General features: G+C 36.8%; 1 protein-coding gene and 1 long non-coding RNA gene across 18 annotated transcripts in view; one reads left to right on the forward strand and one right to left on the reverse strand.

Moving 5' to 3' along the window:
* The window catches only part of RALYL (RALY RNA binding protein like), a 714,416-nt gene that overhangs the window by 139,167 nt on the left and 549,771 nt on the right, over nt 1–25,478 (forward strand). The gene's annotated exons all lie outside the window — the stretch shown is intronic.
* Nucleotides 431–11,017, reverse strand: LOC111093173. The gene is made up of 4 exons (XR_005381169.1): nt 10,752–11,017; nt 2,780–2,943; nt 1,297–1,406; nt 431–1,205 (listed from the first exon to the last, which is right to left on the reverse strand). It is a non-coding gene; the product is annotated as an uncharacterized LOC111093173 (long non-coding RNA).

Raw genomic sequence — 25,478 nt, forward strand, 5'->3', positions numbered from 1 at the left:
TCTCCACACCAGAAACAGTGTGGCAAACAATAGATTCTTGGTGAACATTTGCCCAAGAAATAATTAATGAATATTAAAGATCAAAATGAGTGGGTTCCAAATGTGCTGTTCCAGAATAATGTTTAACATTTAGAAGGATATTTCTCAATATTTAACTGATTTAAGAGAAACACACACACACACACACACACACACACACACATAACCCTAGACTATAAGTCACTTTGTTTAGTTTAATGTTGACGTGTTTGTCTTAGAGGAGTCATTAGAAAGTAGCATTGGGGGGGTGGCTGAGTGGTTCAGTTGTTTGAGTGGCCAACTCTTGATTTTGTCTCAGGTCATAATCTCAGGGTCATGACACTGAGCCCACATTGTGCTCTGTGCTCAATGGGGAGTCTGTTTGAGATTCTTTCCCTCTGCCTATCCCCCCACCAGTGCACCTGCATGTGCTCTCTCTCAAAAATAAATAAATCTTAAAAAAAGAAACATTTCCTAAATAGATGTTCATTGGACGTTTTACTGAGTTTGTTTACCCACTTAGGGCTGCCTGGGTAGCACAATTGATTGAGTGTCTGACTCTTGGTTTTGGCTCAGGTCATGATCTAAGTGTCAGGAGATCAAGCCCCACTTCAGGTTCCACATTCAGTGCAGATTCTGCTTAAGTTTCTCTGTCTGTCCCCTACCCCCACCACATATGCATACATGCGTGCCTGCTCTCTATCTCTGTCAAATAAATAAGTCTTTAAAAAAATATTATACCCACTTATAAAGCATTATAACAACATCCCTCTCTAGGTTAAAATCCTCAGAATATCTTGGTTTTTTGTTATTGTAATTGGTTTGGTTTGATTTTTAATCATTTTCTGGCTATAAGTAAAGCTGGACTTCTTATGTGTGTTATTTGTAATTTCCTCTACCCAGTATGACTTCCTAACTCCTTTCAAAGTTTCCCACTCCTCTGGGGAGTGAGTTTTTGTTGTTTTAAGGAAACCAAGAATAGACTGTTGTTGGGTATTATGGACTGAATGGTTTCGTTTCCTTGGAATTTGTATGTTAAAGCCCTAACCACCTCATTCAATGGTATTCAGAATTGGAGTCTTTGGGAGGTAATGTGGGATAGATGAGGTCTTGACAGTAGAGCTTCCTGATGGGATTTGTGCCCTTATGGGAAGAGACACAAGAGGGCTTTCTTGCTGTCACTTTCTCTGCACATAGACAAAGAAGAGAGTGTGTGAGCACACAGTGGGATGGGAATCAACTACAAACCAAGAGAAGAGAACTCAGAATGAAACCTACCTTAATGACACCTTAATCTTAGGCTTCCAGCCTCTGGAACTGTGAGAAAATAAGTTTCTGTTGCTTATACAACCCAGTCTCTGGTATTTCCTTATGACCGACTGAACTTACTGAGATATGGAGGAAAGAGGGAAAAATAGAGTGAGGAGAGAGGAAGGACACAGGTCCATATCCCAAACCCAACTTGATCATCTTTCTTTCTCCAGAAACACTTACCTTTGCACCTCCTTCCTTAGAGACAAATCTTAGGGTGACAGTTCTTTCCTAAGGAAAGTTAATCTCTCCTTAATCAATCTATTTAGAGACACATAACCTAACATAGAGAATCTTTGCTTCTGACCTTGATCCTCTTTGGCAGCAGACTTGAAGACAAAGGAAAGAAAAAATAGTACTCATTTCTCTCTTCCTTATAACTTTCTATTTTGATATAGATTGCACTTAAAAGATGCGAAACTCATACAAAGAACTACATGGCCTTTACCTAGAATCACCATTAGTATACATTTTGTCTCATTTGCTTTATCATTTTCTCTCTCCATACACATATATTAATATTAAAGTTCTTGACATAATATAATTTAACAGTAAATTGGGAGTAAATTGCAAACATCATGTTCCTTTACATATAAATGCTTCGGTGTATTTTTCATAAGAACAAGGACACTTTCTCATACATAATTAGAATTTTTTAAAAGATTTAGTTATTTTTTGTTTGAGAGAGAGACAGAGCACGCGCGCGAGAGAGAGCATGAGCATGGTGGGGAGGGACAGAGGGAAAAGGAGAGACAGACTCCCAAGCCAACTCCCTCCTGAGCATGGAGCCCATCACTGGGCTTGGTCTCATGACTCTAAGACCGTGACTTGAGCTGAAATCAAGAGTTGGACACTTCATCCACTGAACCACCTAGGTGGCCCCATAATTAGAAATTTATAAATAATAATATATCAACTTTTAATTTAAAAATTTAGTGTTTAAAAAATAAATAAATAAATAAAAATTTAGTGTTTAGTACTAAATTGAATTATATACAGTTAACCCATGAATAACATGAATTTGAATTGTGTGAATCCACTGATCTGCAGATTTTTTATAGTATAGTACTGTAAATTTATTCGTTTCCTTATGATTTTCTTAATAACATTTCTATAGCTTTATTGTATACTGTATTCATATAATACATATAACATACAAAATGTGTGTAATCTACACTTTGTGTTATCAGTAATGCTTCTGGCCAACCCCATGGAAGGTAAGGTTTTGAGGATGTTAATACTTATACATGGATTTTTAACTATGTGGGAGGTTGGCACCCCTAAGCCCCACATTGTTCAAGGATCAACTTTATACAATTTATATAATAATAAAATAATTGTATAACTATAAAATCAATAAGTTTAACATTGATACAACAGTTGATAATAACATTGATAATAACAGTTATTATCTAATCCACAGTCTGCATAAAAATTTCATCAACCTTACCGTTAATGTGCCTTATATTCTTTTTACCCAAATCTACCATCCAATTCAGGATCACGTGTTGTATTTAGTTGTCATATCTCCATTTTATCTTAATCTGGAACATTTCCTCAGGTCTTATTTGTCTTTCTTGACCTTGACATTTTCGGCATTATGAAGAATAAATTCTGAAATGTTTGACATTTTGTTCTATTAGTGCATTCACTAGTCCATTTGCATTACAGTCAAAATTCAAAATGTCTCCTAAGTTAAACTCTTTCCTCTGATCCGACTCAGGCCTATTTTTGACTGGATGCCAATAGTAGAGAAAGGAGACAAGGTCAGCTCATTTTCTGCTTGTCTCTCTCTGTACCACCACCACCACCACCACCTCCTCCTCCTCCTCCTCCTCTTCTTCCTCTTCTTCTTCTTCTTCTTTCTTCTTTCTTCTTTCTTCTTTCTTCTTCTTCTTTAAAAGAGTTTATTTATTTATTCATAAGAGACACAGAGAGGCAGAGACACAGGCAGAGGGAGAAGCAGGCTCCCTGTGGGGGAGCATGATGCAGGACTGGATCTCAGGAACCCGAGATCATGACCTAAGCCAAAGGCAGGTGCTCAACCACCAACCAGGCATCCTCTTTCTGTACTTCTATACTCTTCCTCTTACTACCTTCTTCCATACCCAGTTACCTCTTGTTCTTGACTTCCTTTGAGTTAGCAGTGGGGAGAGGTGAGGGGCAAGCAGTAGCAAAAGCCATATTTCACTGCTGTCCTGTGGTTGACTTCTCTTCTCTCCTCTCCTCCCTTCCCCTCCCCTCCCTTCCCCTCCCCTCCCCTCCTCTCCTCTCCTCCTCTCCTCTCCTCTTCTCTCCTCTTCTCTTCCCCTCCTCTTTCTCTTCTCCCTTCCCTTCCCTTCCTTTCCCTTCCCTTCCCTTCCCTTCTTTTTCTTCTTCTTTTTTAAATTTCTTTCAGAGAGAGAGAGAGAGTGAGGGAAGGGGCAGAGGGCGAGACAGAATCTTAAGCAAGCTCTACACTCAGCTTGGAGCCCCATGCAGGGCTCGATCCCAAGCCAAAATCAAGAGTCAGGTGTTCAACCAACTGAGCCATAAATAAAATCTTTTCTAACCTTCTTTAACCTATATTCAGGAAAGGAGCATTGGTCTGAGTGTCACAAGACCCACTTTTGTCACATACTTCACCTACCCTACTGCGGATCGAGCATTGCACTTTGGAATGTGGGAGTACATGCCCTGTTCACTGCTTTTGGGGGTTTTAGTAAAAACTGAGATAGAGCCCCAAGTAACATCCAGTAGAGTGATTAGCTCTTCCAGAGATAATTATGTAAACCTGTGCAGCTCCTGTCTTCCCAGAGAGAAAACTAAACATGAAGTTTAGCCTTCTAGTGGGATATCCTTGTACATGAATAAAAACACTAAGACTAATAACCCTAATCGTCTGGCAGATCATATTTGTGCACTTTAAGTGGAAGTGTAAAACCATCCTGTAAGACCTTCTGTATTTTTAGATGTTTGGTTACACTACTCTTTATGTTATAGTTACTTTTCTGCATAGACAGCGGTTTTCTCTCAGTCTTTAGTTCAAAAAATAATTATACTTTTCCTCAGTAGCAGATTTTTTTTAAATATTAAAGACACTGCGATTGAATGTTTTTCACCTGTGATGACCACTGTACTCGTTGGAGCTAATAATGGTGGTTCATGTCTAGAAAATGTGCAAAATCGCAAGATACATGTTTTGTCTCTAGTTACATTTCAGGTTTATTTTATTTTTCTTTACTTCTTTATCTTTCTTTGAATTTCTTCCCTTTTTTTCACTTACAGTCTGGCATTGAAAAAAATCTTTTTTTTTTTTTGCAACAAAGCGTGCATACATTTATTGGAAGGATAGATATTAATATTTTATTTCATATTGGGGAAGGACCTCATTTCCATTTTCCACATGCTTTAGGGACAGGATAGGATCATTTTAAAGTATATAAAAGCTAAGTGGCGAGGTAATCATTTTAAAATATGGCAAGACGAGTCAGTAATTACCGGGAAATTTTTGTGTGTTCCTTTAGATGACACAATGAACAAGTTTATTTCTTTTTTTAATGGTTTTAAACAGCTTGTGCTGATAGTTTCAAAAAAGCAACAGCCATAACTGTAACTGACACTTAAGCTGTAAGTGAGGGCCACCCTTTCATGAGGTCCATGGTTGAACCATGTGTGGTGCAGTGGAGCAGAAGCAGAAATTACACTGCACACTTACTTACCTGAGCTCAAGAGAGAAGAGCCCTCTGTAGATTCATTTGAACAACACTAAATTTGCAATGGATTAAATAAAAAACTAAAACCTACACATGGATTATTGTTTGCTCATTTCTTAAAATTCTGGTGATATTGATGCTGGGCGTGTTTGTGTGTGTTTGTACACATCTGTGTCTATATCAATGGCTGTTTTGATAGGCTTGTTGGTGGGCTTTTCAAAGCACAGTTAGCGATTGGCTGTGTCTGGTGTCTGATAATCATTGCAAAGGGTTAATTCAATTATTACATTTTTACTTGAAGTCTACATCACAGATTACACACAGTGGAAAGCGAGACGATTACTATTTTATTTTCAGTGTTTGAGTGCATATTTGATTCGTTTCAGTGTTGTTAGAAAATTAATATGGCATTATTTCTGTGATGATATTTCCCATTGTAGTCACTATAGAAATGAGGCTAATAATGCCAGCTCATTCAAAGAATATAGCTTCAGGAATGAATGTGATTTTTTTTTTTTTCCTTCATATTGAAATGGTAGTTTTCTAATAGAGATACTGAATGTTGTGTATTCAAGTATCTTTAAAGGAATAGTTAATTCAGAATTGAGTGCAAAGAAGCTGCAGGAGATTATTCATCCATGTAGATACAATTATACTGTGGTAGATAATGGATTTGTGTTATTCTTAATGTCTATACATGGCTACAGTGAAGACTGAAGTTGTTTTTATAACTTTTCAGTACATTGAACGAAAGAAAAGTATGACAGTAGAAAGCATCTGATAAATTAAATGTGACATGTTTTTTATCCATATAAAATGGTTTCTGAGCAGCTGGTAATTGTGAATATTTTAGCAGTCTTTTTTGATGTGGAATATTTCTTCTGTGTTCAACACTAATGAGTTGTGAGTTGTACTTCATCAAAATGACAGTTTCCTTACTTTTGTAAATAGGAATGTGATACACCTTGTAAAAACTGGTAAAAGATTCTCAACTCCCCATGTAAGCACATGGCATTTTCTCTTTGGTCGTTCTAAGTTTTATCAACTTTCCTCTAGGGGAAGATAACAAAGCCTAGCATTCACAGGTTGCTTAATAAATTCCAGCATCATGCCAGGTAACATAATATATACTCTCCATTGGATAATTATTATACCTCAAATCAGCTCAAAGAAAAAAATGAAACTGAGTTGGCTAAAATAGTAAATTAGTACACCAAGAAATTGCAGTTTCTTTAAAATGTTTTCCTATGAAATACTGGTCTTTGTTGCTCTTTTCAATATAATTTATTTTTAGAAAATAAAAGATACCTCTAATATCTTTATATTAGTACCATTCCTCCAACTTTTAGAAACCTTTAAAGAATATTTTTCAGTGCTAATCTTTGCAATAATCTTGCGAAATAGGAAGTTTATGCACTATTCTCGTTTTATTGATGAGAGGAGTTACTGAGGGATGAATATTAGTCACAAAGTGGGACCATAGTGCAAATGCTTGTGCTTTAATACATAGTACTATTTTTAATAAGTGATAGAAAAAACTAATCTAACTGTACTAGGAACATGGAAGCTCTAGAACAAGAGTTATCCAAAGAAAACTAAAGATGTTAAGATCAATTAATCAAGAAGTATTTTTTTTAACAATGTTAACAGCCAGAAATTGTGGTACTGGAATGAAAAACCCCACCTTGAACTGATTATTACCATTTTCAGTATTAATTCATTCACTGAGGGAACATTCTACATGAAGACTTCTATTAAAACAAGCACAAAATTGCAAAGTTTGAGTGGAGATGAAACTCAGTGTTGAGCTCCTCTGGCTGAGGTAGTACAACTGCTGCCAACCTTCCAAATCAGCCAGCCCTATTTGATCTGTTTTATAAGGATGCTATATAATATGTCCATGAAAAAAAAAAAAAGAGGTCCAATGCCAACTAACACATTGTCTGGCCACTAATCATCCATATCTTCAGGAAAACTTCCAGTAATAATAATTTAGACTATCATTTAATAGGCCTAATAATGATAACACCTTATGCTTTTAAAGAAGGTGAGTGTTTTACGAGGAATTTCACTTTGATGCTTCCGGAAATATGTCAAAAATGGTAATCCCCAAATCTTTTCGCAAACAAGGGTCTCAAAATTCGAAATAGTGTAGAAGAAACCTCTTTTATAAAAATGTAGATGAGCTCACAAATAATTCAGAGACATCCTCAGAAGCTAAATACCCAAAACCAGGGTGAGTCAGACATGATTGAAGGTGAGATGAACCTATGGCTAAAGCAGAATTGGGGTCAGTCTCCATCCAGAGGCTTGTGATTTCCCATTTGCCCATGTGAACAAAATTGCAGCTTTGTCTACTGCATAAATGTGAACTACCAAAAGACTGTCACCTAGATAGACGAGAAAACAATTTCTCCGTCAGCACAGGGAAATGACAAGGAAACTTGGAGTTAGCTGAAATCTACTTTTGGCTTTTCTAGTCCTGCTTGCAGGAAGTCCTGATGCAAGTGCTTCTCCATGAAGTCACTCCTTTACTTTATAAGACAGGTATCATGTCACTGCTAAGCCTTGTTTTTTCTAGATGGAACATTACCATTTCTTCAAATATATTTATCTGGCATGGTCTTTAGTATTACAGAATCACAATAACCTTCCTTTTGGTTAAACATGCAGGTTAACATGTAGAAATTCTGTGTTCAAATTCTAGCTCGTTGAATCAGTTTCCTTGACTCTAAAATTGAGATAATTGTTCGAGACATGAATGAAGTTGGTAGACATGGAAACCAGTTGTAAAGAACACTGTTGTTTAGATATACTTTGCTGTATTTTAAGTCACTTTTCACATCACTATAGCATAAGAATAAATATTCATCGTTTGAAAGTTGTTGGAAGTAGAGTTTTTGGAGTCAGCCTTGGGTTGTTGAGTTTCTCTTAATGTTAACTGCTGTGGGAACCTGGAAAGTTCACTTAGTATCTCTTCCCTCAGTTTTCTCTTCCATGTGTAGAATATGGGAGACAATAATAGGGTCATATTTCACACAGTCGTAATGAGGACTTAATTAAATTAACACATTAAATTAACACAGGGCATGGCACATAGTAAAGATTAGATGTTATTATTATCATCCTGATTATACAGGTGACAAAAATATTGTTAACCATATTTAACCAACAAGTTAAGTGAAATGTAAACACACAAAATATACACACACCAAAGTTGATATCATTTACTTACAGGGGAACAACACTGTTACTCAGAAAACCATTAGAAAATAATAGAAAGACAACAAGAGAAGAGTCAGACACAAGCCAGTTAAATTCACAGTAGCAAAAACTGTTAACAATACCTTGACAGTAAGCGAGGGCAAGGAACCTTGTTTAAAATATATTTATATTTTGATGTTTTGATATAAAATGTACATATATATGATATATATATAGTCTTCCAGAATCATTTAGTGTGACAATAGCCAAGTGAATACACATTAATTGCTGTGAAGGTGTCAACACAGGTAACAGAAGAATATTTATTACATTTTACATAAACTGAAAATTAAACAAACTGAAAGCTTTAGCATTTAAAGGAGTTTCAAAAAAAATAAATAAATAAAGGAGTGAGTTTCCATTATCTAAAGAAATCACTGAAGTAAGTGTTTATGTCTAAATGATGATGGATAAGCCAAGGGTTTCTGTAATTGCTTACTGAACAGATAAATGTTTGACCTAGACTTCATATGCCAGTTACTCTTAAATGTGGTACAGCAGGATCCAGCTAGCCAGGGTAATGCAGATTCATCTCATGTCACTTCTGTGTGCCTGGGTAATATTTTGTTTAGTCAAGTTGTGCTTTGCTTTGGCTTTCTTTGGTATATCAATAAGCTACAGAAAAAAGAAATGAACTGGGTGGGAAAATCTGATGAAGCAGGTGTTTTATCCTGTCTGTAGTCACTATACATAATACGTGGACAGGCAAAAGCCCAGTTAGGCCTTTAGCTTTTTCTGCTGTTTGGAATCTGAAACAGGGCCACAGTGGAAGTGTGCAGATCTCTCTCGAATGCATAGAAACTCTGCAAAGTGATATAAAATGCTTAGCCATTGATTATTTGTCAGGCATCATAGAAGTAAAGGATTAAGTCCTTCTACGTTCAAAATGGATCACAAATTCAGAGCTGTGAGTCTTGGCATTCAAGAATAATTTCTATCAGAGGAGTGTATTTTAAAGATTTCGTTCTATAGGTTACTTCTTAATGAAAATTCATGGGAAAATCCTCTCAAAAAAAGGGACGAAGGATATTTACTGCCGGTAGGTTTATACTATTAACGAGTTATATTCACAGTGGTATGAAATATTAGTTCTGTCAGCTTCTTACAATTTATGGGACTTTTGCAGACCTTCAGCAATGCAGATAAGCCTTGCTGTGCTCACTTAGAATATCGGATACATCCTCCTTGCACTTTGAAAAGCAAATAGAGTACATACATTTATCAATCCTGACATTGATCCCCTTCCACCTAGCTCAGCAAAGAATCACCTAAATAATACAATATTGAAAAACTGGAAGGCCAAACGGAACAAGCAGTCTTACATTTTATAATTGAAATATTTGAAGGGATAAGTGAATGAAGTAGTTCTACCCTGATTTGAATAACTTATTTTTCTTTTCTTAATTCCCTCCCTCTAAAAGAACTCCGTACAAACAGATGGCTAACCACCATCTGATATTTTGTTTGCAGTTGAGAATAAAGCAAAAACAACTTATAGAAAAACTTAAACGTCATTGTTTAGAACCTACACAGGTATGGCAACTGGTTTATTGATCATGCTTAGAAAAATCACCAGTGTATCTAATTTCACATTAAAATGACCAGTACTTCTTAAAGTTATTACTTATCATTAAGAATGTGGTCTTGCATAACTGGAGTTTCATTTTTTTTTATATAAAGGCATTAGTGGGAGGGGACTTTGAAGTGGAATTTATTTTCTCTTCAGCTTGTATTTTATAGCACTTGCAACCCCTGACCTCACAGAGGAGTACATGATTAAGTATAATACAAATTAACCTATTAAGGAAAGCTTGTGATTCTGACAGCTAATCAAGACAGAACATTTTGTTACATAAAAGTTGGAGAACCATACTGTTCTCCAAAAGAAATATTCTCTAAGTATACTTTGAAATTTTACATTTTTCGTTTTCTTACTTTTAAAAAAATAAAAGATTAACTTTTTAAAAGTAGGATAGTATGTTTGCATACTTTCAGGAACCAGGCAGTGACATAAATGAGTAAGTGGCTCAGGTGGGGAATGTGCAAAATTTTGGCACCAACCTAGTTGTAGCTTGACCAGCATACCACTTGCCTCATTATATTTCTATTAAAATTACTTGGGAGACAGATTATTTGGGAATATGCTTGCGGGGTAGACTGGGCTGAGTAGAGCGAGGCACCAACTAGAGCTTTCTGTTTTAATGTTACTCAGGACGATGCACTTAGAGCCTGTTAAATCAATGGTAACTTGTATCCTTTTGGAAATATTAGCCTCTTGTCACAAACACACTTTGGAAAACCATCATCATAGAAGTGAAATAAAATGCCATCATAATTTCTCTACTAACAGATGTCTACCTCAGTCTCTTCCTGACCAGTCCATACACACTTTATATTTACTCAGTATTATCTTTTGGATACATGAGTCTGTTCCTGTCTACTGTAAGCAATTAATGAACTTACTTGGTTGAAACGGTAACATATTCATAGTCTATATTGTTTTTTTGAGTGTGACTGGAATCTCCTTTTCAAGCATCCTCCAGCATCTCCCTCTCATCTCACTTCTTCCCGTCGGTCCTTCTGCCATGTTCTAGAATATGGAAGCACGTCGATTCACTTATCCACTACTAGAAATGGACCACCAACACACATCCGGGCACTGTGCTAGGGGTGGTGCTAATTGTCAGTGAACCAGTGAACCAGAAAGACCAGTCCCAGTTTTGAGGAGCTTTGCCGAAGCTGCTGAGGTTGACAGGCATTAACCTAATAATTATAATTATGATGCGTGCCATGGAAATGTTCAGGCACTACGTACAACAGCAGTTTTTCAAATTACCTGTTACGGCTTCTGCTTGCCTTTTCCTCTGTGAAGCCTTCTCTCAACCTTCCAACCTGAATTAATTTTTTACTATTTGGGGCTACCATTGTACCTTCTATGCATTTCTATTTCTACCTCTACCTCTATCTCCATTTATCTCTATCTCTGAACTAGAGTTTGTTAAAGGCAAATGCTCTATTTTATCTTCCTTTGGAGCCACAGACCTTGGTGAGGTGTCTGGTTCCGCAAGTATTCAGTGAATGTTTGAGTAATAAATACCACATTGCTTAGTTTTAAAATGATATATAAATATGTAAACAAATGGACTCTCAGCAACTGACTGGATTTGCCAAATTCCGATGATTTTACAACCTGAGATGTTTCAATCAATGGTGTCAATGATTAACTGACAAGCTGGTCTTTTGTATGTTATTTATTTATTTATGCATTTTTAAAGATGTACTTATTTACTTTCAGAGAAAGAGAGAGAGAGAGAAGCTGAGCAGGGGGAGGGGTTAGAGGGATGGGAGAGAAGCAGACTTCCTGCCCAGAGGCACTTGGGACTTAATCTCAGGAAGCGGAGATGGTGACCTGAGCAGAAACCAAGAGTCAGATACTTAACTCACTGAGCTACCTAGGCACCCCAAGCTGGCCTTTTTAAAACAAAATTTTGTTACTCATGTGGATTTTTGTATTATAAATTATTATTGTGTATCATGTCATTATAAATGGTTACATGAATGGTTATTCTTGTTGTAGGAGAAATAGAAAAATAAGAGTTTTTTTAAGATTTTATTTATTTATTTGAGAGAGAGAGAAAGCATGAGAGACAGAGAGAGTGCACACGAGCAGGAGGGAACAGGGAGAGGGAGAGGGAAAAGCAAACTCCCCACTGAGTAGTAGGAGTCTGATGGGGGACTTGATCCCAGTACCCTGGGATTATGACCTGAGCAGAGGGGAGACGCTTAACCAATTGAGCCACCCAGGCACCTGATAAATGAGAGTTTCTTTTTTTTTCTCTTTTTAAAGATTTATTTATTTATGATAGACATAGAGAGAGAATGAGCGAGGCAAAGACACAGGAGGAGAGAGAAGCAGGCTTCATACCAGGAGCCCGATGTGGGACTCGATCCTGGGACTCCAGGATCACACCCTGGGCCAAAGGCAGGCACTAAACCTCTGAGCCACCCAGGGATTCCCTAGATGAGAGTTTCTAACGTTCTTCTCAGGCTTGGAATTTTGATGACAAAATATTGATTGTATTGGAAACTTGAAAATATAGTCCATAGCTTGAAAGTAAACAGCAGAATAGATAAGACTGTATACACAAATAGAAATTGTAATAGTAAGGAACTGACACTTATGAACTATTTTTATGAAATGAACATGTTTACTACCATAGTATTTTTTAGCCCCTCGATGTTATTTATTAAGAACTCTAAGCTCTGGACTTCTTTGCTTTGCTATCCTAATGCATTTGTTTTCCATCTTTTCCTCTTTCTTGTGCAGATCCTATACTCTGCCATTCTCTGCTACCCCATCAAGTGAGTAGTGTCTTTAACCTTTAAGGTTTGTCCTTCCTCCTCTAACCATTGGGAACTTCACTTTCCATCTATTCTTGCCTTACCTTTGATTCTGGGCTTCAGAGCAGCCACCCTCATCTATCCTCCCTAGGGTAGATTATCTTATCCTTTGTTGAATCTGTTCCTGTTTAATTTAGATCTAACTCATCTTCCTTATTTTCTCCAAAACTACTTTTTTCCCTATGGGTTCACCTTAGTCCTAGTCAAGGCAAAGGCATAGATCTCTATTGGCTGTTGTCTGAGCAGAAAAGTATGCATAAGCTGTATCTGAATATTTTAGTCCTTTAATCATTTGTGTTACTTAGCTTTGTCTGGAATTGACAACTTTAGCTTCTCTGCAGAGGATTATTGTCTACCGAGTTGCTTCTTCGTCTCTATTGCCAAAAGTACTTCTGAATAAAGAACTCTCCATTTGATATCTTTGTGCCAGGACATCTTGTCAAAGGCTGTGGCTTTTCCAGGTATCGAGTTTGCTTTTTGAAGCTATGACTGAACTTGAAATTATCTTGCATGCATTTGTTTCCTATATCTTTTGTTTCCTGGTGCTCCATTTCAGTTCATCTTGCAAGAACTCATTGTATGTCCCATTGACATCCATTCTTCCCAGCTCATTTTGCAGCCAGATTGCCATGAGCATAACTTACAGAGCTGGGTATTTTACCCAATGAGTTGTCTACTTAATGTACAGAACTGTCCGGGTACAAATGATCAAGTCATTGTACAATGCCAGGCAGTTAAACCACCAGGAACTATATTGCTGCTTTATTGACCTTCTGTATTTTACTGGAGTTCAGAATAACAAAAAACCATGTTCCAGCAGCTTCTCAGAGGTATTCAACTTAAACATTTAATCCAATCCTACAAATATTTATTGAGAACAAACTTGTTTACAGGCTCCAGGTAAATGACAGAAAGTTCTGGGTAAAGGTTTGCTCTGTGTGTGTGTGTGTGTGTGTGTGTGTGTGTGTGAGAATTAAGATAAGTGAAGAGTTATGACATTTCTGGTGCACTTACCTATGGTTAAAGTTGCCATCACCTCAGGTTAAATCCTGCCCAGTTTTTCAGGCAAATCTGCATAGGCTGGGCAGGGAAGAGCAAGGTAACATCATTGGTTTAGATTTGCTGCTTTATGCCTTGATATCACTGTGTCTGAGATTAGTCTCTAGGGATCCCTAAGTCCAAGGAACAACCACTCAGAGGCCGTATTTCCTGACTTCTCCTGGGTTTGCCTTCTTAGCTAAGTTTGATCATATTCTCAGACTGCATATAGAACCAGAACCAGGGCCTAAAACACACATTGTTTGGTTAGGATTCCAGGAACTCTTGTTTAGTAGTTACCACCTGCTCCTGTCTGGGGTTAGGTCCACAAATTATTTACTCAGACCAAACTGTTGCCCCTTTCTTGTCTGTATAAGCACAGCTTGTGCTGAGAACTGTGCTAATCACTTACATAGATTATATCCAGTTCTCACAATAACATCACATTTTGCAATTTAAGAAAATGAACAAGTAGAATGGCTAAGATCCACAACCACATCAGAATCTGACTTAATTTGGGGTACCATAAGTCCCCTAAAACTTCTGCTGCAACATCCTCCCAAAGAAGAGTGGACATCTTTGGTAGCAGGTCAACCATGTGTAGTTATCTTCAGATTCTGGAGTCTGCCATGATATTTTCTCTCATATCTCATATCAGTCCCATATCTAATCAATATCATTGTTCTCCATTGCAGTCAACAGTTGTAGACTCTAAGTAGCAAAGGTGTTTGCTATAAGGAATTTGGTAGCTCACAGGATTGGTGGGCTTGAGAAAATTGGTGAGAAAACTGGACTTGAGGCTAAGTATTTAGGAAATAAACTTAGAAGCACAGCACTGGCTTCGTAAGACCATTCGCCCAGAGGCTACTATGCAATAAGTGGGAGGGGTGCCTACCATCCCAGTGAGGTTAGGTCTGAGCCAAGAACTTGAATCATTTAGGTCATTGTTACCTCTGATGCTGTCACCAGGAGTATCCAGACACCACTGCAGAGCCCCCAAACCCCCTACAGAGGTCGAAGCTTCCTTTTCACATTATTTCTTTTTGAATCCACGTGTCTCTTGATTTCTGCATTTGGGCCTAGACCACCTGCCTGCCTCCCAACTGTAAGAGGAATCTAGAAATGTCAGTTTGCGCTTCGGAATTGGAGTGGTGAAAGTCATATTTTGAAAATTTATTTAAACACTAAAGGTTTCTCAAAAGGCATTGTGCAGCCCCGTGTGTGATGGCGTTCACCACAGTTGGCTAGCCCTATAACTTCATTTACTCGCATATATCCCTCACTCCCAAATATCTCCTCCAGTCAACCATTTCATAGTGATCTAAAATATAAATCAGGCCCCAGATGCCAACTTTAATAATCATTGGCTGTACGGCCAAACTGTTGCAGAAGCAGTTGTGGTCGAGTGCTGTTTTGCAAGACTTTTTTGTAAAATGATAAAAGTTGTTTCCTAATATTTGCTTATGAATTCAAGTTTTACATTTATTTTTCTTGGTTTTATAATGTGCCTTTGAAATCTCTATATTGCTCTCTGGCTCACTCAGTACTATACCAGTCTTCCTGGGGCTCTCCCAGAGTTGAAATAAATAAGCCAATAAGTAAGTAAGTAGGTAAGTGAATAAAAGCATGTCATGGGTACAGTGCTTTAGAATCAGGGCCCTAGTAAACTTCACAAAGGCAGATTAATCAGTGTGCTGCACCATTCACAATGACAAGTGGCCCCTTTCATTATTATTGTGACAATATTGCTAAATAAGCAAAACACAAATAAAACTCTCTAGTGGGAAAATGGTGAAGAATAATTAGGGGCAAGGAGCTTTGTGGGGACTAAAATGTTGTAATTAGAAGGGAGGATTTGGAGCACTATGTGAAGGAGAAGGATCAATAGAAGACTTATTTTCTCTGCTCAGAAGAGCTTTTTCAGCTTTTTGTTCAGTGCTAAAATAGAGTTATTTTGGAGTAGAAAATGACCTGAGGCTCTAAGGATCTGAGACCACCTCATAATGGGTAGAGGGTTTGTCAGGGTGGGGGTTGGAGGGGGTGGTTGTGTTCTGGCATGGTTTTTTGAAATCATATTGTTAATAGCAAAACAAACTATCCAAAAAAGAATGAAAATGTATTCCCTTCTGCTTGGTCTACATTACTCTTCCTTTAAACTTCAAATATCATACAATATTGTGTTAATGTAAAGTATTTATTTATGATAACCAGTTAAAACCATGCAGTACTGAATAATAATCTTCTATCACCTAGAATATGATTAAGTAGATATATTGTCCAGAATGTCCTAAACTGAAGAGTAACGAAGAGGAAATTTAAAATCTGAATTCATTTTCCCATATTCCTTTTCTAAAAGTGATCATAATACTGTGTTGTTACATTCACATGTTTTTCCCCCCTCAGGCTCTTTCACATTTTTTCCCATATTCCTTTTCTAAAAGTGATCATAATACTGTGTTGTTACATTCACATGTTTTTCCCCCCTCAGGCTCTTTCTTAATGTGATTTATTTTGATTGTGAATTTTGTATTTGGGTATTCATCCTTCAAGGTGGTTGACTCTATTATTTGTACTTAACATTAAAGAATCCTAGGGATTTTTCCACCTCTCAAGGCTGACTTGAATTTCCTTCTACTACATTGCTGGCCAGTGGATACTGGACTTACTTCTACATATCCCTGGAATGTGGCCACTGGGCTACTCTTGAATATAGTCCATTTCATCTTTGGACTGTTTTCTCTATTAGTCTGAAATTCTTCCCTTAGCAGTATCTTCTCATTTGTCTTTGTTAGTATCCTTAAGATTAGTAATTTTTGTTTGTTTTTTGCTGTCTACCAGTGGTATAGTATGGTTGTTCCTTGAATTTATTAGTAGGTGTATAAGTATTTGATATTGTAGGGTATCTTGAAATAAGCATTGTACTTATACATTCATATTAACTTTTGGCATTTTAAATACATTCATTATATTCTCAATTTAAGAAAAAAAATAATTTAAGTCCATATAGACTGAATGGGATGGGAGTGAGAGTTTGCAAGAAGACCTAAAGAAGTTAATTTCACAGCATACAATGGTTGTTAATTAGTATGGGCGTATATATGTACAATTCTGACTTACTCTGACTTACTCTGCATTAGAGAGGGAAAACAGAGAAGGTTGCTGTCCTGACCTTGTTGATTTGGAGAGCCTCCAATTAAGAAAGTTTTATCCACTAATATCTTATAAATTTAATTCTTAATTTGAGTGGGAAAGAAAGACCAAAATCAACAAAGACTAGAAAGGAACAGGGAAAGTCTGCAGAAACAATGACAAAACAAGTAATAAAATGGCACTCAATTCATATCTATCAATAATTACTCTGAATGTAACTAGACTAAATGCTCTAAGCAAAAGGCATAGGGTGTCAGAATGGATAAAGAAGCAAGACCTATATATATATATATACTGCCTACAGGAGTCTCATTTTAAACCTAAAGACTCCTGTAGATTGAAAGTGAAGAGATAGAAAAATATTTACTGTGCAAATGGATGTCAAAAGAAAGCCAGTGTAGCATTTTTTCTATCAGACAAACTAGATTTCAAACCAAAGACTGTAACAAGAGATGAAGAAGAGCACTATATCATATTAAAGTGGTCTGTCCAACAAGAAGGTCTAACAATTGTATATATTTATGCCCCCCAATTTGAGAGCACCTAAATATATAAAACAATTAGTAATAAACATAATAAAACTCATTGATAAGAATACAATAACAGTAGGGAACTTTAACACCTCACTTACAGCAATGGACAGATCATCTTAACAGAAAATAAGCAAGGAAACATGGCTTTGAATGACTCCACCACGTGGACTTAAAAGGTATATTCAGATCATTTCATCCTAAAGTAGCAGAATATACATTCTTTTTGAGTGCACATAGGACATTCTCCAGAACTGGTCACATACTACATCACAAATCAGCCCTCAACAAGTACAACAACAAGATCAAAAAGATCTTGACCTGCAAAAAGATCAAGATCATACCATGCAAATTTTCTGACCACAGTACTATAACACTTGAAGACAACCGTAAGAAAATTTGAAAGACCACAAATACATGAAGGCTAAAGAATATCTAAGTAGAGAATGAATGGTTCAACCAGAAAGTTAAAGAAGAAATTAAAAAATACATGGAAACAAATGAAAGTGAGAACAAAATGGTCCAAAACCTTTGAGATGCAGCAAAAGTGGTCTTAAGAGGAAAGTATATAGCAATACAGGCCCACCTCAAGAAGCAAGAAAAATCTCAAATACACATCCTAACTATAGACCTAAAGGAGCTAGAAAAGGAAAAAAACTAAAACTAAAACCAGCGCTATAAGGGAAATAATAAAGATTGGAGCAAAAATAAATGTTACAGTGGGATGCCTAGGTGGCTGAGTTAGTTAAGTGTCTGACTCTTGGTTTCAGCTCCAGTCATGATGTCAGGGTTGAGTTAGGCTCTGCACTTGATGAAGAGTCTGCTTGTCCCTCTCCCTTCTCCTCTCTTCCTCCCCTTCTGCCCATCACCCTACTCTGTCTCTCTAAAATAAATAAATAATAAAATCTTTTAAAAAGAAATAAATGATATAGAAACAACAACAAAGGGGATCCCTGGGTGGCTCAGCAGTTTAGCGCCTGCCTTCGGCCCAGGGCGTGGTCCTGGAGTCCGGGGATTGAATCCCATGTCGGGCTCCCTGCATGGAGCCTGCTTCTCCCTCTGCCTGTGTCTCTGCTTCTCTCTATATATATCTCTCATGAATAAATAAATAAAATCTTTAAAAAAAAAAACCAAAAGAAACAACAACAAAAAACAGTAGAACAGATAATGAAACCACGAGCTGGCTTTTTGAAAGAATTAATAAAATTGATAACCCCCTACCTAGCCAGACTTATCAAAAAGGAAAAAGAGAGGATCCAAAGAAACAAAATCATGAATGAAAGAAGAGAGAGAGATCACAACCAACCAATAGCAATTAACAATTAATAATTGTTAACTAGCATTTAATAATTAACAACCAACACAATTAGAATATTATGAAAAATTATATGCCAACAAGTTGCCCAACTTGTTGGATATGGATAAATTCCTAGCAACATATAAACTACCAAAACTGAAATATAAAGAAATAGATAACCTGAACAGACTGATAATCAGAGAAGAAATTGAATCAGCATGTCCTTGAGTCCAAAACCAAAGACTTCTCTAAGAAAGAGAACAACAGGTCAGTATCCCTGAAGAACATGGATGCAAAACTTCTCAACAAAATACTAGCAAATTGAATTGAACTACACATTAAAAGAATCCTCCTTGGTCGAGTTGGATTTATTCTGTTTTGCAAGGGTGTTTTAATATTCACAAATCTATCAGTGTGATACACCACATTGATAAATGAAAGCATAAGAATCATATGCTCTCAATAGCCACAGAGAAAGCATTTGACAAGAACAGCATCCATTCTTAATTAAAACCCTCAAGAATGTAGAGATATAGGGAACATAATAACATAAAGGCCATATATGAAAGACTCACTGATAATATCGTCCTCAATGGGGAAAACCTGAGAGCTTTTTCTCTATGGTCAAGAATAAGATAGAGATAGATGTCCACTCTCACCAATGTAGTACTTGAAGTCCTAGTAGCCTCAACAATTCGACAACAAAAAGAAAAAAATGGTATCTAAATCAGCAAGGAAGAACTCAAACTTTCACTATTTGCAGATGATGTGATACTCTGTGTAGAAAACCTGAAAGACTCCACCAAAGAATTACTAGAACTGATACACAAATTCAGTAAATTCTCAGGATACAAAATCAAACACAGAAATCCGTTTCATATGTATATACTAATAATGAAGCAGCAGAAAGAGAAATTAAGGTATCAATCCCATTGACAATTGTACCAAAAACTATAAGATACCTAGAAATAAACCTAACCAAGGAGGTAAAAGATCTGTACTCCAAAAGGTATAAAACACTTAATGAAAGAAATTGAGGATCACACAAGGAAATGGAAAAATATTACAGGCACATGGCTTGGAAGAACAAATATTGTTAAAATATCTACCCAAAGCAGTCTATACATTTAATACAGTCTCTGTTAAAATACCACCAGTGGTTTTTTGTTTGCTTTTTGTTGTTGTTGTTTTCAGAACTAGAACAAGCAATCCTACAATTTGTATGGAACCATAAAAGACTCTGAATAGCCAAAGCAATCATGAAAAAGAAAAGCAAAGCCAGAAGCATCACAGTTCTGGACATCAGAATATATTACAAAGCTGTAGTGATCAAGACAGTTATGGTACTGACATAAAAACAAATGCATAGATCAATGAAACAGAATAGAAAACTCAGAAATGGGCCCACAACCATATGGTCAACTAATATTTGACAAAGCAGAATAGAATGCCCAATGGAGAAAAGGACTATCTCTTCAACAAATAGTGTTGAAAAAACTGACAACATGCAAAAGAAAGAATATGGACCACTTTCTATACTATACACAAAAGTAAATTCAAAATGAATGAAAGAACTAAAATGTGATACAGGAAATCATCAGAATCCTAGAGGAGAGGGCAGCCCTGGCGGTGCAGCGGTTTAACGCCGCCTGCAGCCCAGGGTGTGATCCTGGAGACCTGGGATCAAGTCCCGCGTCAGGCTCCCTGCATAGAGCCTGCTTCTCCCTCTGCCTGTGTCTCTGCCTCTTGCGCGCGCTCTCTTTCTGTGTCTCCCATGAATAAATAAATACAATTTAAAAAAAGAAAAAGAAAAAGAATCCTAGAGGAGAATGTAGGCAGTAACCTCTGACATTAGCTCTAGTAGCCTCTTATTAGATATGTCTCCCGAGGCAAGGGGAAAAAAAAACAAAAGTAAACTGTTGGGACTTCATCAAGATACAAAGCTACTGTCCAGTGAAGGAAACAATCAACAAAACTAAAAGACAACCTTCAGAATGGGAGAAGATATTTGCAAATGACATATCTGATAAAGGGTTCGTATCCAAAATCTATAAAGAACTTATACAACTCAACACACATAAACAAATAATCTAGTTAAAAATTGGCAGAAGACATGAACAGACATTTCTCCAAGGAAGACATATAGATGGCTAATAGTTACATGAAAAGAAGTTTAATACAAATCAAATCAAATCATAATGACACTGAGTTATCACCTCACACCTGTTAGAATGGCTGAAATGAATAACACAGGAAACAGTTGGCGTTGGTGAGGATGTGGAATAAGGGGAACCCTCTTACACTGTTGATGGGAATGCAAACTGGTGCAACCACTCTGAAAAATAGCGTGGAGGTTCCTCAAAAAGTCAAAAATAGAGCCACCTCATGATCCAGCAATTGTACTAGTCAGTATTTACCTAAAGAATCACTGATTTGCAAGATATATGTACCCTGATGTTTAAAGCATTGTTGTTAACAATAGCCAAATTATAGAAAAAGAGCCCAAATGTCCATCGACTGATGAATGGATAAAGAGGTATTGTGTACGGGACACCTGGGTGGCTTAGCAGTTGAGCATCTGCCTTTGGCTCAGGGCATGATCCCAGGATGCTGGATCGAGGTCCACATCGGGCTCCCTGCATGGAGCCTGCTTCTCCCTCTGCCTGTGTCTCTGCCTCTCTCTCTCTCTGTGTCTCTCATGAATAAATAAATAAAATATTTTAAAAAAGAGAGAGATGTTGTGTGTATATGTATATACACACACACAAACATACATATACATGTACACACACGTTAGAATATTACTAGCCATCAAAAAGAATGGAATCTTGCCATGTGCAACAACATGGTGGAGTGAGAGAGTATTATGCTAAGTGTTATAGGTCCCTCAGACAAAGACAGATACCATATGATTTCATTTATATGTGGAATTTAAGAAACAAGACAAATGAACATAAAGGAAAACGAAAAGAGACCTAAACCATAAAACAGGTTTTTTTTTTTTTTAATTTTTATTTATTTATGATAGGCACACAGTGAGAGAGAGAGAGGCAGAGACATAGGCAGAGGGAGAAGCAGGCTCCATGCAGGGAGCCCGACGTGGGATTCGATCCCGGATCTCCAGGATCGCGCCCTGGGCCAAAGGCAGGCGCCAAACCGCTGCGCCACCCAGGGATCCCATAAAACAGGTTCTTAACTATAGAGAACAAATTGAGGGTTTGCTGAAGGGGAGGTAGGCAGGGGATAGGGATAAATGGATGATGGGTATTAAGGAGGGTACTTGTGATGAGCACTGGGTGTTGTATGTAAGTGACGAAGCATTAAATTCTACACCCAAAACTAATATTATACTGTATGTTAACTAATGTAATTTAAATAAAACCGTGAAACTTTAAAAATAAAAATATACATAAATATGTACATAAATACATAGATACATACATACCTAAAATTAATTCTTACTTTGTTAGTAGAGATACTGGAAAGTCTTCTTTTCCCATCAATTTGTTATTCCGGAGCTTGCAATACAAATCCTCTTGTGCTACGTCCAGGAGAAAGATCCCCTATGTTCTTACTTTATCTGGTTCTTTCCCTGGATATATTTTTCAGTAATGAGAACCTCTTTTCTTTTTTAAAAAAGATCTTATTTATTTGAGAGAGAGAGAATGCAGAAGCTAGGCGAGAGGGACAGAGGGAGAAGGAGAAGCCAACTCCCCCTGAGCAAGGATCATGACCCGAGCCAAAGGCAGATGCTTAGCTGACTTAGCTACCCAGACACCTCAGTGATGAGAACTTCTAAAAGGCTGAGCCCCTTTAACTAGTTGCCCTTTTTTTATTCTATTCACCTCATTTATATAAATTGCACCAGAATGAATGAGGAATGAGAAATTAATAACGATATCCAATCAACGGGAGATACAGAACTGATAAATACTGAGAAGAAACAAATTTTCAAAAATCCCAGCCAGTTCAAATAAAATTAGGATATTTGAAAGGCTCTTTGGTACTTTCGTGATGCCTGTGGGTGGGTATCCCATTTGATTCCCATTTTATACACGAGGAAACTGAGGATCAGAGACCTTAAAGATTTCCCCGCAGCCATAAAACTAGCAGGTTTTTGAGAGACTAGATAATAGGTTTAAGTGTGGAATTAGGCTGCTTTTAAAAAGCACTAGTGAAATGGAAGGGGAACTAATAGCTGTTGAATGCAAACTATATGACAAGTAATCTGCTCTCATTTGATGCTCAGTTATTTCTCCTTATAATGCTGTGGATTAGATATTATCTCTATTTTGCAGAGAATAAAACCGGCCTGGAGAGATTAAGCCGTTTTCACACATTGCCTAGGCTGGCATTTGAACATTGAGCTCTGGTTGCAAAACTTATGCTTTTTCTGCTGCACATAAGAATTGTAAACTCTTTTAAGCAGGAAAGCTTTCAAACTAATTTACGAAAACCCAAGGTGGATAAGATGCCACTCTCCTGGTCTCTGTGTTGCGCCAACCCCAGACTTTGCCAAGGGACCTGGAGATTTGAAAGTGCCCACACTGTCATGTTGTGATAAGCCATTCCAGCCTGTTAGAGTTTCCAATTACAAATAATTTTACAGTCACATTCATATTAATATGTACACGTACAGTTCTCCCCCATACTGTTGTTGATCCTACAAGTGTTTATTGAGCACCTGTTATGTGCCAAGCTATCTTGTAGCTGTTGGAGAATGTAAAAACCAAATTCTGGGCCTTTGTAGGGCTTCCGTTGTTTTACTGTTATCACTACTCTAATGAGTAATTTGGAATACTGTGTTGATTATATGGGCACACATTTCATCTCCGGCTAGATTTTATGCCTCCATGGGACAGAAATTGTCTTTTATTACCTTTTGTATCTCCCACAGACCACAGCAGTATTTCCACTGCGTTCCCCTTTTATACCTTTTTCAACACAGACATATGACGTACAGTTTCCTAAAATCCGTCCCTCCATTTAAATAGATTCTAGCTGTGACACTGTTTATCATTTCCCTGTAGCTTGTAGTTTTACCAAATTTCTACTTGTAGAAATGCAAATTTCAATTAATCAATGAATCACTCAGAAAGTGTGATTTATTCTTTGGTTATAGTGCACACTGAGATTTGTTGCAAGGGAAAAGACTAGACATTACTTTCTATCCTAGAAAAAAACACCTAAAAACTTGGGTTCATGAGCATTTGTTAGGGAACTAGGAGTTGTGCCTCTGAGTTGGGTTAACAGCACTGAGTAAATGATTCTTTCTTGATACCTTCTCAAATGAAATATAAACATTCATATTTGATAGTGTAATAAAATGTTTTTGTTTCTCTTTGAAAGCTATTATATTGGGAAATAATTGTTTTGTGTAAGAGACTTTAGTGTCAAGCACAGATACATTTGTTATTAAATATTCAGGTTAGTTTTTGAAGATGTGCAAGTGACTAATGACAAAGTGCTTTTGTGTAAGCCTTTATTTGCATGCCTGAGTTAATTAACATATTTTTTAAAATAAAAATTTTTATATTCCACCTTTCTTCAGGACTACCATTTTTTTCTAGCATTACTATGATATAATTGAAAAAAATTATATAATATTTAAAGTATACAACGTGGTGATTTGATATACATATATGCATTGTGTTAGGATTCCCCCTCACCCTTTGAGTTAACAAATTCATCACCTCACATATTTTCCTTTATTATTATTTTTGTGCAAATTGACAAGTTCTGCATTAGCAAATTTCAGTGATACAATCCAGTGTTACCAGCTGTGGTCATCATGTTATACAGTGGATCCTCAGATCTTATTCATCTCACAACTGAACACTTACATCCTTTCACCAACCTCTCTTTATTTCCTCCATCCCCCTGGCTCCTGGCAACCACAATTCTACTCTTTGTTTCTATGAGTTCAACTTATTATTACTATTTTAGATTTCACATATAAGTGATACCATGTAGTATTTGTCTTTGTCTGGCTTATTTCACTTAGCATAATAGCCTTCAGGTTCATCCAGGTTGTTGCAAATACAAGATTTCTTTTTTTAAGGTTGAATAATATTTCACTGTATGAAAATGTATATCACATTTTCATATATATGATATATATATATCATATATATATATATGTATGTATCACATTTTCTTTATCAACTCATTTGTCAACTGACACTTAGGTTGTTGCCATGCCTTGGCTACTGTGAATACTGCTGCTATGAACAGGTGACTGTGTACATCTCTTGAAGATACTGATTTCATATCCTTTGGACCTAGACCCAGAAATAGGATTGTTGGATGTTATGATAGTGCTATTTCTAATTTCTTGAGGAACTTCCATACTGTTCTACATTGTGGCTTTATCAGTTCATATTCTCATCAGCAGCGTTTAAGCGTTCTTCCCTTTTTTCCACATCGTCACCAGTATTTGTTATTTCCTGTCTTTTTAATAGTAGACATCCTAACAGATGTGGTGTGATACCTCACTGAGGTTTTGATTTGCAGTTCCCTGATGATTAGTGATGTTGAGCACCTTTTCAAGTACCTGTTGGACATTTGTATGTCTTTTTTACAAAAATGTCTATTTAGATCCTATGCCCATATTTTAATCAGGTTGCTTTTTAGTTCAGTTTTGTTTTGTTTACTTTGAGTTGTATGAGTTCCTTGTAAAATTTGGGTATTAACTACTTATTGAATATGTGATTTGCAAATACAACCTCTTACTCCATAGGTTGTCTTTTTATTTGTTGATGGCTTTTTGCTGTT

Source organism: Canis lupus, chromosome 29 (assembly GCF_011100685.1).
Source record: "Canis lupus familiaris isolate Mischka breed German Shepherd chromosome 29, alternate assembly UU_Cfam_GSD_1.0, whole genome shotgun sequence".
In the NCBI taxonomy this organism is placed as follows: domain Eukaryota; kingdom Metazoa; phylum Chordata; class Mammalia; order Carnivora; family Canidae; genus Canis; species Canis lupus.